At 39.8% G+C, this 15,020-nt stretch overlaps 1 protein-coding gene across 2 annotated transcripts in view; it reads right to left on the bottom strand.

Moving 5' to 3' along the window:
• The window catches only part of SACS (sacsin molecular chaperone), a 58,944-nt gene extending 45,132 nt beyond the window's left edge, over window positions 1-13,812 (bottom strand). For both annotated transcript variants that reach the window (XM_035326292.1, XM_035326301.1), the window contains exon 1: window positions 13,545-13,812. The gene's annotated coding sequence lies outside the window, so the exon portion shown is untranslated. The remainder of the gene's footprint in view (window positions 1-13,544) is intronic.
• Window positions 13,813-15,020: the final 1,208 nt, after the last annotated feature.

The raw sequence follows: 15,020 nt of genomic DNA, 5'->3' as shown, positions 1-15,020 counted from the left end.
TAAGACAGACACAGCTTAAATACAATTTGTTCCTGTCCATGCACAAGTATACCAGTTGGGTTCAAAATCCCTTTCTATCAAAGGTTAAATTAAACTCAAGGCTACCCCACAACTGCAGGTATCACACAAATGTTATTGAGTTGCTTCTCAGAGGTGGCTGTCCTGCAGAAATCTGAGACAGACCTGATACAGTGCAATATGATAACGTGGCAGCAAGCCAGCAGGCTAGAAATGCTGGAAGTAAAATATATATATATGTCCTTAATATGTTTATTGTCTAGACATCTTTGGTGCAGCAAATTCAACTGAAAAGAGTAGTCCAGGCCACCAGCAAATATAAATCAGCGCCATCAGACAAGTATATGGCTCTGCGTTTATATTGCTGTGCACAGTATGGTCTTTCAGTCTTTATCACAAATCATTTTAAGATGAAAAGTAAATTAAAAGTTTTCAAAAATGCCAACACTTTAATACTATTTCTGCTATTGATGTTATTCATATTATATTATTAATGCTATTAATACTTCTGAGAATAAAAATACAGCACTCTTGTTGATTTTTATACAGAGGACAGACTGATAATAGCTGTACAGAAGTGATGATATTGTTAAATATTTAACACATGAAAAGCTGACCAAGTTTTGTAGTCATTGGGCTTTTTTTGACCACATATTGTTGTTGGTGCCTACCCCTTGCAAGGCTACACAAGAATCAGAAAGCAGCAGTTCTCTCTCTTAGACCCCATGGAGCTGTAAAATCACTAAGCACAGTTAGAATTTATATTAAACATCAAAGGGAAGAAAGGAAGGGTCTTTTCCTCCTGATCTCTGCAGAGACCATCAGAAACTTGGAAGCACAGGATATGCTTCAAACAGACCATGATCTGACCTCCTCTAAAACGAACCTGCTGGAATTCAAAGGTATGCCTGTATAACCTTTTATTAATCAACACCTTTTAATATACTCTTCTGGACTTCTTTATCTGCTCAAAGGAAAAAATAAATAAATAAAATAAAAGAAAAAATAAATAAGGCAGGGTTATTAGAATTATAGAATAATCTAGGCCAGAAAAGACCTTCAAGATCATGAAGTCCAACCATCAACCTGGCCTAATGAGTCCCATCACTAAACCATGTCCCTAAGCACCATATCCACATGTCTCTTAAATACCTACAGGGACAGGGACTCCACCACTTTTCTGGGCAGTCCATTTCAATGCTTGACCACCCTCTCCATGGTGAAATTCTTCCTGATATCCAATCAAAACCTCCCCTGGTACAATTTGAGACTGTTTCTTCCAAATAAGTACTATTTACTTCACTTTGATGCCAAAAATTTATAAAGATAAACCAGGGAGAGCAGAGAGGACCGTATTTGTCTAAGATGGTTGTTACAGACAGCTGGCCTTATTCAAAATGCCTGTGATTGCTGGGCAGCTTAAACAGCATTACAGCAGTGACCCACGAGTCCATGAAAGCAGTCAGTGATTCAGACTGCTTCTGAAAGATTGTAGACCCCACTTCCATTTCTCGCTTCAAAGGAGAGTATTTGTAAGGCTTTAAATCAAGCACCTACAGGAGGCCAGATTATGGCACAGAAAGTTCCCTGTTCATGTCTGCCTGAACCCTGAGAATGCCAAGAACTGTTTGCAAAAAGAGGAAGCGTTCCCTGAGATAAAAGATTTACGTTACAGATTTTTACTGTAGAACAAAAGCAAAATATGTTAGCTCAGTGCTCACATTTCCTCAGTGATTTCTAGAGAAGTACAGAAGAGTGTGACTTGTGAGGGTGTTCTTGGAATCAATTGCAACTGGTTTAGATTTCGGTATTACCTTTTAATAGAAAAAAGCTGCACCTGTAACAGTGCGGGAAGAGCACAGACAGGCTGCTCATCAAAACACACACCAGCATCCAGAGCAATAAAGTCTTATCTGCAGCAAAGGTCACATAGGTCCCTCGTGGCTGAGCAAACCTTCCCTCTGCCTCAGTGTGTGCTGGTCAACTGACAGCCACTGGAATTTATTATTTGTGAGAATTTCTTTATAACTCAAAGAAAGACGACAGTCTGTAGCAACAGCCAGCGAAGTTGGGCGATAACCTTAAGAACAAATTTTGGTACGGATGCCTCTATAGCACATACTGGGTAACAGTTCAGAGTTACCTGAGCAAATGGAGAAGCTGCTAGCTCTAAAACCAGAGGGAGCAGAGCAGTAACAACACAGTGGTGCAGCTGCAACAAGCAGTGCTGACAGTCGTATGGCTCTCAAGATGAAGAGATCAGCCATTATCTCAATCAGATAATGACAGATAATGACAGGATAAGGGGGAATTGTTTAAAACAATTTTAAACAAGAGGGGAGGTTTAGACTAGAAATTAGGAGGAAATTCTTCACTCAGAGGGTGGTGAGGCACTGGTACACGTTGTCCAAAGATGTTGGAGATGCCCCATCCCTGGAGGTGTTCAAGGCCAGGCTGGATGGGGCTTTGGGCAACCTGGTCTGGTGAGAGGTGTCCCGGCCCATGGCAGGAGGTTGGAACTCAGTGGTCTTTGAGGCCCCTTCCAACCCAAACCATTCTATGATTCTGTGATCTCCACATAGATCAACACTGCGTGAGGACATAAGCAAAGATCATCGTTAACTCAAGCCATAGAATACAGGAAATTTGTCTCAGGGGCCAGAAAAAGTACTATATTTATCCTCAAGAATAGGCCTAAGTTAGTTGAAATCAGATATAGGCTCCATGCCAATTTTATTTGTTTCTTCCTCAGATGAACAAAGGAAAAGCAATTCTGCTTAACAAAGAAAACCAAATCTGCTTAACAAATGACTTGCAACACTTCACTTACGGAAAAGGTGACTCAGGAAGTATGATTACATACAACAATATGAAAGCTCTAAAAATGATCTGTAATGATATGACTAACTTACAGTTAGATTATGTGGTATTCAAATGATCTTACATTAACTGTCTGGGACTGTGTGGTTGAACTGTGTATAAAGAATCCTTTCATCGAAGACTGATGAAGTGAACTAAGAGCCATTTTCATGGGGTATCTAAGTGATTTCTAAACAATACATAGCAGATGGGGAAAAAAAAGTCTTGACAAAAAACGAGGGAAAGAGACAAGGATTTAGAAGGTCACCAGAACTGTTGCTCTCCAGAAACCTGGCAACTTTAAGACCTTTTTTTTTTTCTGAAACTGAAAGCAGTAGGTGCCACACAAAAGGACAAACAGAAGGAGAAACAATTCTGCTGAGAGTTAGTGCCCAGCCATTTGATGGGCTTTCCAATGAAACATGAAATTGAGGCTCTCTATGAACCATAATGCAGAAATATGAAGAGCTCTGCATTCATTAGCAAATGAAATATATGAACAATGGGTCTATTAAGCAGAGAAGAAAAAAAAAAACTCATAGGAATATGAGTTATGGCTTGACTGCACAAGGCAATGCCATTTAGAGATATCCAGCTTAATCAATTAACTCTGCTTGCTCTAAAGCAGGGTACATTAAATCTCTTAGCTCTTTCTGGGCTAGAAGCAGCAATATCATTTCTACTATCTGAGCTAGTCTGGACTGTCCACTGTAGCAGCACATTGCTCTGTGCAGAATTGCCCATACAAGTCTGTGAATTATCCAGCAATGAGTTGTCTCTCATGAGGCCCTGATGAGAAGCCACATAAAGGACAGAATAGGAACAGAGCGTTTGTACAGAAAATACTAAAAGTTCAGAATAAATATACGAGCTGCATTATTAAAGTCAACCTCTGTAAGGGATACGAGACTGAAAGAAGAGAGTCAGTCAAATGTGAAAATACAATCCTCTATGGGGGAGCGAGTACCTTTGCAGATTTCCTTCCCTTTCATTTTATTTTAATTGGTTTTTCTTCAGATTAATGAAGTGGTTCTTTTAGTTACAAAAACATTCTTCCTTGAGCACATTTCTTAAAAATAACCCAGAAAACTCACACCTTGACTTTTGTTTTGCAACATTACTACTGGCTAAAATACCAGGAAAAACAGATATCTTGCATGGCTACATAAAGGCACTTTACAGGGTTGTACACAAAAGATCATTATAACAGATACATTAAGTCTAAAATTGCCCTGAATTGCCTTAAGGTGAAAGAGAAAATGAAATTATCTTAAAGATTATGGTAAATAAATATTCTTCCAAAGCTAAAGTCAGTCATGCTCTAACTTCTGAGTACCTAATTTTAGTAACTGAATTCTTCATCTGGTTTGCCTCCTACCTTGTAAACTAATAACAGGGAGTTCAGGCTTAAGTATAATGAATTAGAATAACATACTTGGGTTATTTGTCTTGGATGATCACAAATAATTGTCCAAATGCCTAAAAAAAAATAGAATATTTTCTTATCTATTAATTAAATCAAATTCCAAATAATTATCATAAATAATGCATATATATGGAAAAGTATCATTTCACACAATGTTTTAAAAGTAAGACTAGTTTCACCTTCAAAACCATATTTTCTGTGTGAGAACTCTAGAACATAAAAATCTCCATTTTAGTAGGAAATATTGTAAATAAATCAAATTGAAGTTACCACTATATGACTGGGAAGAAGTGTTTTGGGTGCCTTCAGATCCTTTGTGCAATATCAATAGCATGCAAGGCCTCAGAAATGAAAGACTAATTAAAGGTATGAAAGCAAATGCAAAATGAGTTAAAAATCAGTAAAATATGCAAAGTCAACTTAATATATTCCATTGAAATATATTTTTCCAGAGAAAAGGAAAAGAATAAATCTCACCTTCTGAAGTTTAGTAACACTGCGCAGCTCAGAAAATATCAGTTGAGTAGGAGAAGGTGGAAATTATTACAAGAATGGTAGATACAGAACCAGCCGTGTGGCAGATGCTTATGAGAACCTAATGACAGATCCCCAAAGACATGACTTAAGATCACAAGAACAACCAAGAGAATCAACAGCCTATCTTTTAAGCAGAGACTAAGAGAAACCAGCCTCTTTAGTCAAGCAGAATGAAGAAGATAGCAGAGAAAAGGTGAGATTTTTTTTTTTAAGCTGGATGGATTTTTTTAAAGATGGATGAGCACAGGAAGGGAAGAAGTCCTATTTAACTTATTAGATCATGTGGGTACAAAAATATATAGGTTTAAATTATCCCAGAATAAATTTAGCCTGGGAGGGCTGGGAAAATTAATCATAAAAGCAATGTGGTTCCCAGGCAGCCCTCCAAAAGAAGAAGCAAGCAGAGAAATTTGTCGGCTTTGGAGACTGATCAGCTTCCCTCCAAAGAAGGATCTCACAGCATACAACATCAGAGTGCTGCTCTCTTCCAGGATATCCCTTCCAACCCGGCAGTGTACAGCCAAGCCCTGGAAATCACTGGGGACATCTAAGCTGACAGCATCTAATTTTGTGTATCTGGAAACTAGCAGCTGGTAAGGGGTGGGGAAAAGCTCTTAACTGAAATTCACATCTACCCTCTTATCTAGTAGCAACTGAGTTCATTGACCTGTGGGTCACTGAATGCATTCCTAATTTCTCCAGAAGAATGAGATAAAACAAAATCATCTTCTACTTATGATCTGGGAATACTATACTGTTGTCAACAAAACTTTATTTTAAAGCTCACTCATGCATCTCAGACTCTCTAAATGTATGAGACTAAAACAAAAATGGATGGATACATTAAGTCAAAAATTGTTTTAGTGTAGTCTCCTAAAACAGAAGATCACTCTCTCAGTTGTGCATAATATGATGATCTGGCTTTTAGAGAATGATGATATGAACAAATTGCAGGCCTAGTACATTATCTAGCAATCTAATATAGATAGATGAGTTTGTTCAGTCAGCTTGGCAGGGAATTTCAGTGTTGATGTTGTTGATTTTGTTGCGTTTGCTTTGTGCCCAGGCATACCACAGGACTGCCTGACTTAGGTCAGGAAGCAAAATATTTTGTAACAGCTATTTGCTTGGTATAGTTGCATAAAACTATCAAAACTAAGATAAAGGTACTCAATCTGCAACTGATAGAAGGAATCATATAATCAGCGACAGTCTGCAAATACATAACACCAACCTGAACAAAAAAGCCACACTTGTGAGAAGAAATCCTATTACTTTAGACCATTCTAGTCCTCACCTATGTAAAAGTGTTTGGAAATTCCAGCAATAGCCAGTGGCGCTTGCGGAAGACTGAAGACAACCTCTTCAGTGTCATCTTTGAAGTGCTCTGGAGACTGTCCAACTCATTCCCAGAGACACAGCCAGTAAAGCCTGTGGCCATCAAGACAAACCTGGCAGCATCAGATTTACAGTAACTTACACCTAATGCTTGACAGGTATGAGTGATTAATACCTGATACTTAGATATGTAGTTGTCACATTACTTGAGTAAAACATGGCTTGCCTGAAGTGTAGAGACTTGCCTGGTATCCCAGAAAACTCCCAAAGTCATTCACAATCCCCTATTAATGAGGGTTGCAACACTTAGTACCTATCCCAGAATCAGTCCTAGAAACAAAGTCTACAATACCTGTTAGAAAGGACACGGAGTTGCCACAACACTGAAGTAGCTGAAAGGTTGTCTATTTTTCATATTTTATTACCAAAGTAGTTATCTAAGATATTTTTGAAAGGACAGTAATGAGGAAAGGCAGGGAGGAAATAAAGGCATCTACAATTTCCTTACTCCCCATTAGCATCAGCTGGTAGGGACATATGGCTGCTTTGCACAATGTGGTTTCAAACACAAGCTGTGCAGTCCTTCATCATCATCCACACTTGATTCAGATCAGCACGTAGAAACCTCTGGCTTTCTGTGGGAGAAGTTACTTAGGTGTTCAGCTGGAAAAAAAATGGGAACATTTGAGAATTTGAGGCTGACATTATTGGTCAATCAAAAAGGCAGGTCAGCTTCACAGTGAAGATGGTGACTGAAGACTGTGTGTGAGGGTTGCAAATGGTTAAAAAGTAAGGATATGCAGCTTATGCTTGATGCTTAGGAAAAGAAAGGAACCAAGAAAAGTGTAGAGTAGGGCAGCCTTACCCTACTGGCACATCAGGAAAATCATATGCACAACAGCAACTGGGTCAGTATCAGCGGGGAAGGACAGTGACAACTGAAAGGCACAGAGAAGGATGCTGTAACCTTTAAGATCCAGGACAGACAGCAAATCCATTTTCTGCAAAAGATCAAGTCAGAGGCAGCAATATGGCAGAGGAGGCAGCAATATGGAGAGCAGATGTTCCCATCCTGTCCATAAAGGTCCAAACGCAGGATTTGGTCCCCACTCTGGATGATGCTTACTGACTCATATATGCTCAACGTCAGAACCATACTAGGTCTAGGCCACAGACCTAGTTCACACCCCTGGTCCCAGGTCTTCTCTGTGCTACATGTGGCAGCCCTGTGGTCTTAGCAGGTCTGGGAGAGTTTTGAGGGCTGGGGAGGGCTCTTTTTATGTCAAAAGGCCTGAAATAATGGCAGTTAAGTTGTGTAAAAATGACACTTTTATAGCATAAAGTTACTATCACAGACACAATGCTGCATGCCTCCACAACTCCTGTCAAGGAGAAAGGCACACATGAAAATTTAGGGAATAACTTGAGAGTGGACTCAATTCTTCAAAGAAATTCTATATTGCAGACAAACAAATTTTCCTGCAAAGTAAAGAAAACTTCTTCAGAAACAGTCTCAATAGTGAGAAGAGCCACAGTAAGTGCTGCTCATCTACTTGACACACGGTGTTTTTCAGATCAACTGATATATCCTCCTGAAGTGTCTGTTGCAAGGCTGAAATTTATTTCCAGTTACTGATATTAATCAAAAGTAAACAACTGTCTTCCTTCTCTCCTGGTCCTCCAAGATGAATTCTGTACAAAAACAGCAAGAAGAGGCTTTTAAGATCATGACATACTTCTCTAAGTATGGATAGAGTCTGACAGACATGACCAAAAGTATTTTCATCTCTATGCCATTTGTTGGCCTAAATTGATGACAAATGTCGTGGCACTTTCTGCCTATGACTAGTATGCTTTTAAGTAGGGAATTTATCTATATTTATGTCTCTTGTGTAAGTAGCAGGACTTGACTCTAAACTGGGGTATGTTATGCTGAAAATTTACATCTGGGAATGCCAAACGTTGCAGACGCAAGGAGATTAACACAGAGGCTTGGCTAGATACAGGATGCCAAGATGGTGGGGGAGAAAACCTTTACACATCTGAGAATAGTTAACTCCTTTGCTGATGCTGCAAATCATTATGAAAGCATGAAAACGTAGTGTGTTTAACAGGTGTCATTCACTACAGCAACTGTTGAAATATATTCTTAGGAGAGCTCTGCCAAGTTTTGGTATGTCCATGATTTGACATCACCTCCTTATCTTCTGTTGCTTCACAACATGCCCAAATCAAGATATTATTTTCTAAACAGGTATTTCTGTGCTGCTTTTCCTAATTAAAAACTTTAGATAAGCAAATGACTGAAATGAACGTGGACATTTTAGCATATGAAACAGAAATAGCATTATTCACAAAGAGCTATATTAAGCAACAGGGATATAATAAGTATCATCATACATCCATGAGTGTTTGCAGAGTAGTTTTAACTACTTGATTAAACAGCATCCTATTAGTGAAAATTATGATTAATGAGATGCTTATAACAAATCTCACTCTGCAAGTACTGCACAAGAAACAAAGAAGGAAAAGAGAAGTATATTTAAGAATGGAGCTACTAAATCACAAATTAAGAAATGAAGTTCCACTGATATGGTATTTGGAAGATTTTTATATTATAAAGTTTAGAATGAGGAAAAAAAAAAACACGCAATTTGTTCTATTATTTCTATTTTTTTTTAGAATACTTCAGGATTCTATTTTTATTCCTTTTAATCAAGGTAGTATTTCACAAGATGGTGAGAGAGATGCCAGAGAACAAGAGAAAGGGTGATAAGCAGGAGCCCCCAGGATCAATACCTTCAGCTGTGTCTGAGCAATTCTTTTTAATCCATTATCCTCCACAAAGCAGGCCAGTTCTTTTTCTATCCAGCTATAACACAAATGCATTAAAGAAAGAGGAGACATGGTCCTTCTCATTTATTATTTATAAGCCAGAGCATGCACAACTTGTCTAACATCATCCCTGTCACAGCTAATGAGAAACTGAAATAAATCAGTTTTTGTGGCATCACAGAAGAGATGAAAATGCCCTTTAAGGTCTAATAATCCATTTTTCTGCAGTAAGGTAGTGGTCTCTAACATATGCAATCAAATTATTTATTGTATATTATTCTCTATGTCCCAGAGTGATGAGTTTTCGACTCTACTACTGCTGTTTGGGGGAAATCTCTAAGTGTAGATACACACACACATTGTATAAACATCAACAACCAATATGATTTAAAGAGATGTGTTCAGCGCTGACAAAGGTAGCCAAAGCAAACTGTAAAGCACTTTTAATTTCTTCAGCTCTTAAATTTAATGTGCTCTGATGGATCTGCACTGTGGTAGGCTGGGATACTGCATGGCACTGCCAGGGTAACACAAGCCTGTACCAGCATCTATGTTTCCAATGCCAGTCCAACATGAATATAAAGGTTATGAGTTCAAAATTACTTGTTAGCGCCTGGAAAGAGAGTCCACATAATCCTGCAGTGAAAAGAGCACCATATATATAGTGCACAGCCTGCTATGTTTCTTGTCCATGGACTGCTCTAGACAGAGACCATGGCTCAACACATTTGTGCTGCTCCCAGTTCAGCCATGAGCTTGGCTGTACCACTGGACAGAAAGGAGACAGCTTAGGGCATGGGCAGAATTTTCTTTCCTGTCCCTTGTTTTTGAGCAGCACAGATATGGTCAGTGCTTCCAAATTCATCCCGGGGGAGTAGGAAAAATGTGAGATGCTGCTGGAGGATCGGGTAAGAACAGGGACATTTCTGTTACAGAAAAACTAATGCGAGTAGATCAGAAGAGGTAATTCATGTAGCAACTGGCCTGGGAGAAAGCAAAAAGAACTGTATCAAGGGAGAAATACAAGAAGGAAGGGAAAGATTTACATGGGGTGGTTTATGGTGCAAGCACAGGTTGCATAAGCAAGCATTGAGAGCAGTGGGCTGCAAATCCCCTTCTATCCCCATGGGTTCCCAGACATCTCCTGACATTTGCAATTTATTTCATAGTGTGAATGATTTTATGGAACAGGACTCATTGACAGCTGGTGCCTGCTTGTAAAACACATCAGACCACTCTGAACCTGCTGTCATGCTCTTGAGGATCTCAGCTTACATTGGTGAAAACCTGAGAGTGATTTTGTTGTTAATGCTGCAAAGCTCCAGCAGGTTCCATATACAACTAGTAAAGAGACAGCTGGATCTGTTAACCTGACCTAAAACAATTCTGTGAGCTATGAGACGCTTCAGTGAAGCTTTAACTAAAACTGGTAATTTAAATACTAATGTTATTATTTCTTTCTTTGTGGAAGCACAGAGGTAAAGCTCAGACCTTAGCTATTTTCTGCCATCTGTGTCGTCTCAGGTGGTGAGGAGGATATGCAACCAGGTTTAACATTCTCCTGTAAGGAAAAAAGCCAAACCCTACAGCTGAGAGGAACCTGGGTACATTCATGCTCTCCTGGGAGGTTAACAGAGGAGCTCACAACACCTGCCCCATCATGTCCTGAGGATAATCATCACCCACCAGAAATGCTGTGCTATTGTGGTTTCATCTGGGTAGAGACAATTTCTACAGGTATGTTTAGAGTAAACACCTAGGCCTCATTTATTTCTAGTCTGACCTTCATGGTTTCATGTTTGGTTGGTTGGTTTTTCTTATGTGTATGAACATTTCACAGGCAGTGTGAAACCTTCCTCACGCAGCCCTGTTGTACCTCCATCACAACAAAAAAGATACTGGCCAAAAATTCCAAACAGTGACCACTGAAATAGCCAAAAGGAAGAAAAATACTAATAAAGTAGACCACCTCATTTAGAGATTTAGTTCAAGGCTGCTAAAATGCCTGTGTACCCATTAAGTACACACCGATAAGAAAAATCTGAATACGATATATAGAGAAAAGCTTCTGTACCAAATTAATGTTCAGCTTGTATTTCTTAGCTGAGGCAGAAATAATAGCTGAATAATATTTTGCATATAACAAAAATTATCACTGAACTAATTAAAACTTATTTCTAAAAAGATTAAATCTTCCAAAAGATCAAGTACTTCAAAATCCAACATGCATGTTTTCCTCTACATTTCAATTCCATGTCTTATCTCAAGGATTCATGCAAACTGGGCAGCATTACACTTGCTGTTTAAACCCTTCAAGAAAATGCTCTTTTGGATTACAAAAAATGATGTTTCCAGATACTTTAACAACAACAACAACAGAAAAAAACCCTAATGTAATGTTTTAGAAGCAGAGCTTTTGAGAGTAGGGTCCAAACAGACCCCAAACACTGTGAGCACAAAGACCACTGGCTAATGTTTGGCATGCTGTCTATCAGTTTTCTGGAAAGTGTCCCCATGATTTACATGGAGCCTTAGGCCAGCACACTCTTAACTTGGGCACTTAGATCCTTCATATTATTTTTGTATGAAACTTGGCCTGTTGCCCTGGAGTCCACAAAGAGAAATCATGTCTGAGAAACAGGAGCACAATAAAGAAAGGGACGGAAAGAAAGGGTTCTCCAGTTGGACCCTAAAATACCAAATCCACCCAGTGTAATTCTGCTGAAAACAATGGAAGTACACAGGAGCTGAACTTTTCCCACTGCCTTCACACGACAGTAAGCAGCCTATAAAACAATCTTATCTAATTGAATTATGTCATGGTCCTGCACATTTTCTGTATGGGAACAGAAATTCTCTATGTGGGACTTTCTTTTGCATTCTGTTTGTATTCATATAACCCTCACGTGACAAAGCAAATTATTGCTCTCTTAATCTTCGGAAATTCTGCTTCTAACCAGAGATGTTGCATGGTGTTGGTGACAATCTTTACACAGGAGAGGAGGGAGTAAGGGTGAACACTGACAATGCCACAGCCTCACCATTCACATTCCCAGCTGGAACAGTCCTCAGTAATGGTATTTTGTTGTAAGCTCACTGAGGGCTAAATTGGGCCTCTTATAATTCAGTTTTTCACAGCAAGCAATAAGAAGTTGTTTTGCAAATGACTGGTGACAGAGCTGTAATACCTCTGAGAACATGAGGCATGGATAACACCAAAAGCAGCGATGGGAGAAGCTCCCTGTGAGTTTCCCAGTATATGGTAGGCTCTGTCTGACATCCCCAGTGGGACAGGGACACAAGTGTGTAGTTACTTGATGGCACGAGCATCAGGAGCTGCAGTTCTGCTAGGTCCCAGAAGAGATGCACAGAAGAATACTCCTCCTTGCATCATCTATTTGTCCTCCATAATGCATCAGCAAGGCTGGTCATCACATCTATCCTGCTGTTACCTCCCCTACTACTGGCGTGAGATCTCCAGCAGTTTCTGCAGCAGCTGGTTAAGTACCGAGGTGCAACTGCAGAGGCCATCAAATAGATGATAATCTTTGTTTCAGAACAAATCGCCATGGTCCTACACAGTACTTAGATGAAAGCAAAACTAATATTCTTATAAAAGAACAAGGGAAATACTCGTTACTTAGTTTTAGCTACATGCATAGTTTTTGCTACAATAAAGAAATGTTGCCTGGTTACTGAACAATTTGCTCAGAAACATAGTGCAATAAACTTGCTCGTAGCTCTGCTTTTTTACTTGGTTTTAAACTGTACTAGATCATCACAGCAGATGCAGAACAAAAGGCATTAAATCATCTGCCAGAGAACATGACCCTGGATTTCCATAAGCACAAATGTTTACATATAAAAATCCATACGTATTCTTAAACCAGAAATAAAACATAGGAAAACGTTCATTCCTTGAGTAATAAATCATACTTGGCACTCTCTTAGCAAGAGCTATATTAAGACCCAGCCTCCCAAAGGTAACACGCAAAGCAGCTGGAATTTCATAAGCTTTCTCCAAATGCATACATAATGAAAATCAAGAATACAGCACTTGGCATGAACTAAGCTTGTGTAACGAATAACTGTAGGATTTTTGAAAATCAGGTCAGGCACCATGGCGTGAAAAAATGTATTGTGTAGCCCTGTGCTTGAAGGCGGTGCTGCGATTCAGGGCGGCCTGTGCTCAGGGAGGGGGGTACTGCAGCACGCTGCTGGCACACCTAGAGGGGAGCCCAGGCAAGCCACCCGGCAAGGAGAGCAGCCCATGTGCAGAGTCCTGGGCTTCACCCACCCTGCCAGTGCACTGCAGCTCGTCAGTCACCCGAAAACCCTGTCGAGATGCAGAGAATGCCTTTATTTGGCTTGATATATTGCTAAACATGCCACAGTCAACGCTTTCCCCAACTGCCAGTGCTAAAAGCATCAGGATACCTGTGAAACACCTCCCAGGGCATCAGGATACCCATAAACATCTCCCCCAGACAACCGCAGTGGCCGTGGGATCTGAGACCGAGCGCATACTTACAGCATCAGCCGAGACAAAGCTCTGCACGTAACTATTTCTTCATAAACTGCTTCCACATGCTCGTTTGCTCATTGTGCCATTTCTTCCACTGGTTGCTTGTGTTTGACAGCATCTGGAATGCAGGATGATCTTTTTTCCCCTCTCTTTTGCAAAATCAGCAAGCTGTGGAGGGATGCGTGACCACTGCTGCAGCCTCAATGTATAATGTATCCGAGCAGCCCAATGCAGCAGAGGCTTTAGCTCCCCCTTCCCAGCCTGGGTTATTCTTTTTTTTTTTTTTTTTTTTTTTTTAAAGAGATATGGTCCTGACTGATCTCAGGTTTCAGCAGCACAATACAAACTGCAGGCAACTAGTAGTCATAGAATAAAGGAGGATACCAAGACAAAAGGACAAGGAAACACATTTTGAAGAGAGGCAACTAGGGACTTAACTTGTAATTGAAGTAAATATCTCCTGTAACGGATCCAATTTGGGGTTTCATTCTGTTTTGTTTAATTCAAATCTATTTCCTGCTATTTTGACTCATTATTTCTCCACTTTTTGCATTTCTTTCAGCTTATACAGGAGAAATAACATCTATTTCTATTTCATGTTTGAGCTATCCTGCTGTGTTGGAAAAAGTTTACATTTATAATGGTCACTGAAGATGTTCCCTCCGAAAACCTCTGTCTGTGGAGCAGCTTTAGTAAATACCCTGCTGTTCTGCTTCAGCCTCCTTCATCCACCACCAGTGTGCAATGCTTGCATTCTTCAGGACTCCCTGAGATTAATTTCTTCAGTGCTGATTACATCAATACTCAGAAGTCTGTGTACTACTGGGAGCATCCTGACTTTTGCTCTCCTCTTTTCCAAGTTGGCACATTTTAAAGCACTTACATATTTTAAAGCTTAGCTCCTTATGTACTTTACATTCCTATTCCTCTTCAACTGAGCATAAAGTGGACCTCAGAAGAATTAGTGATCTCAGGGTCCAGCAACCCACCACCACAAACATTTCCATCTGACCTCTCTCTGTTTCTATTTAAAATATCTTGCTAATGTCACACTTCACCAGAGCTTCAGGACTGTCTAAAAGTATGAAATTGGGGGTTTTTAGGGAGCCTGGAGCTCTTTCCCCTCAGCAGTCCTTGGCTGCATGAAGATGCACCAGGATTAGCTTGTCTACAGGGTAACACCTGCAAAGGTGCAGAACACAACTAAGAAAACACGGCAGTATTGCAGCTTTGTACAGGCAGAGGGCTCCTTCTTAGAGAATTCCTGGACTTTACTATGACTCTGCTGCTTTTGCTTAAAAAAACTGTTTGCTTGCCAAGAAGCTGAGGCTGACTTCTCTCATGTTGAAGGTTAGAGCAATGCTACTGCAAACATTAAGGAGTGTCTGCAGCATTGTGTGAAAGGATATTAATCTCCCAAGGAATAGGAGTCTGTTCCTTAATTTCATGTTAAAATATTTCTGATGGTAAACAAAATTATTT

The sequence above is a fragment of the Oxyura jamaicensis genome, chromosome 1 (assembly GCF_011077185.1).
Source record: "Oxyura jamaicensis isolate SHBP4307 breed ruddy duck chromosome 1, BPBGC_Ojam_1.0, whole genome shotgun sequence".
NCBI classification, from domain to species: Eukaryota; Metazoa; Chordata; class Aves; order Anseriformes; family Anatidae; genus Oxyura; species Oxyura jamaicensis.
The sequence above is the reverse complement of the archived record's forward strand: the minus strand, read 5'-3'. Positions and strand labels throughout refer to the sequence as shown.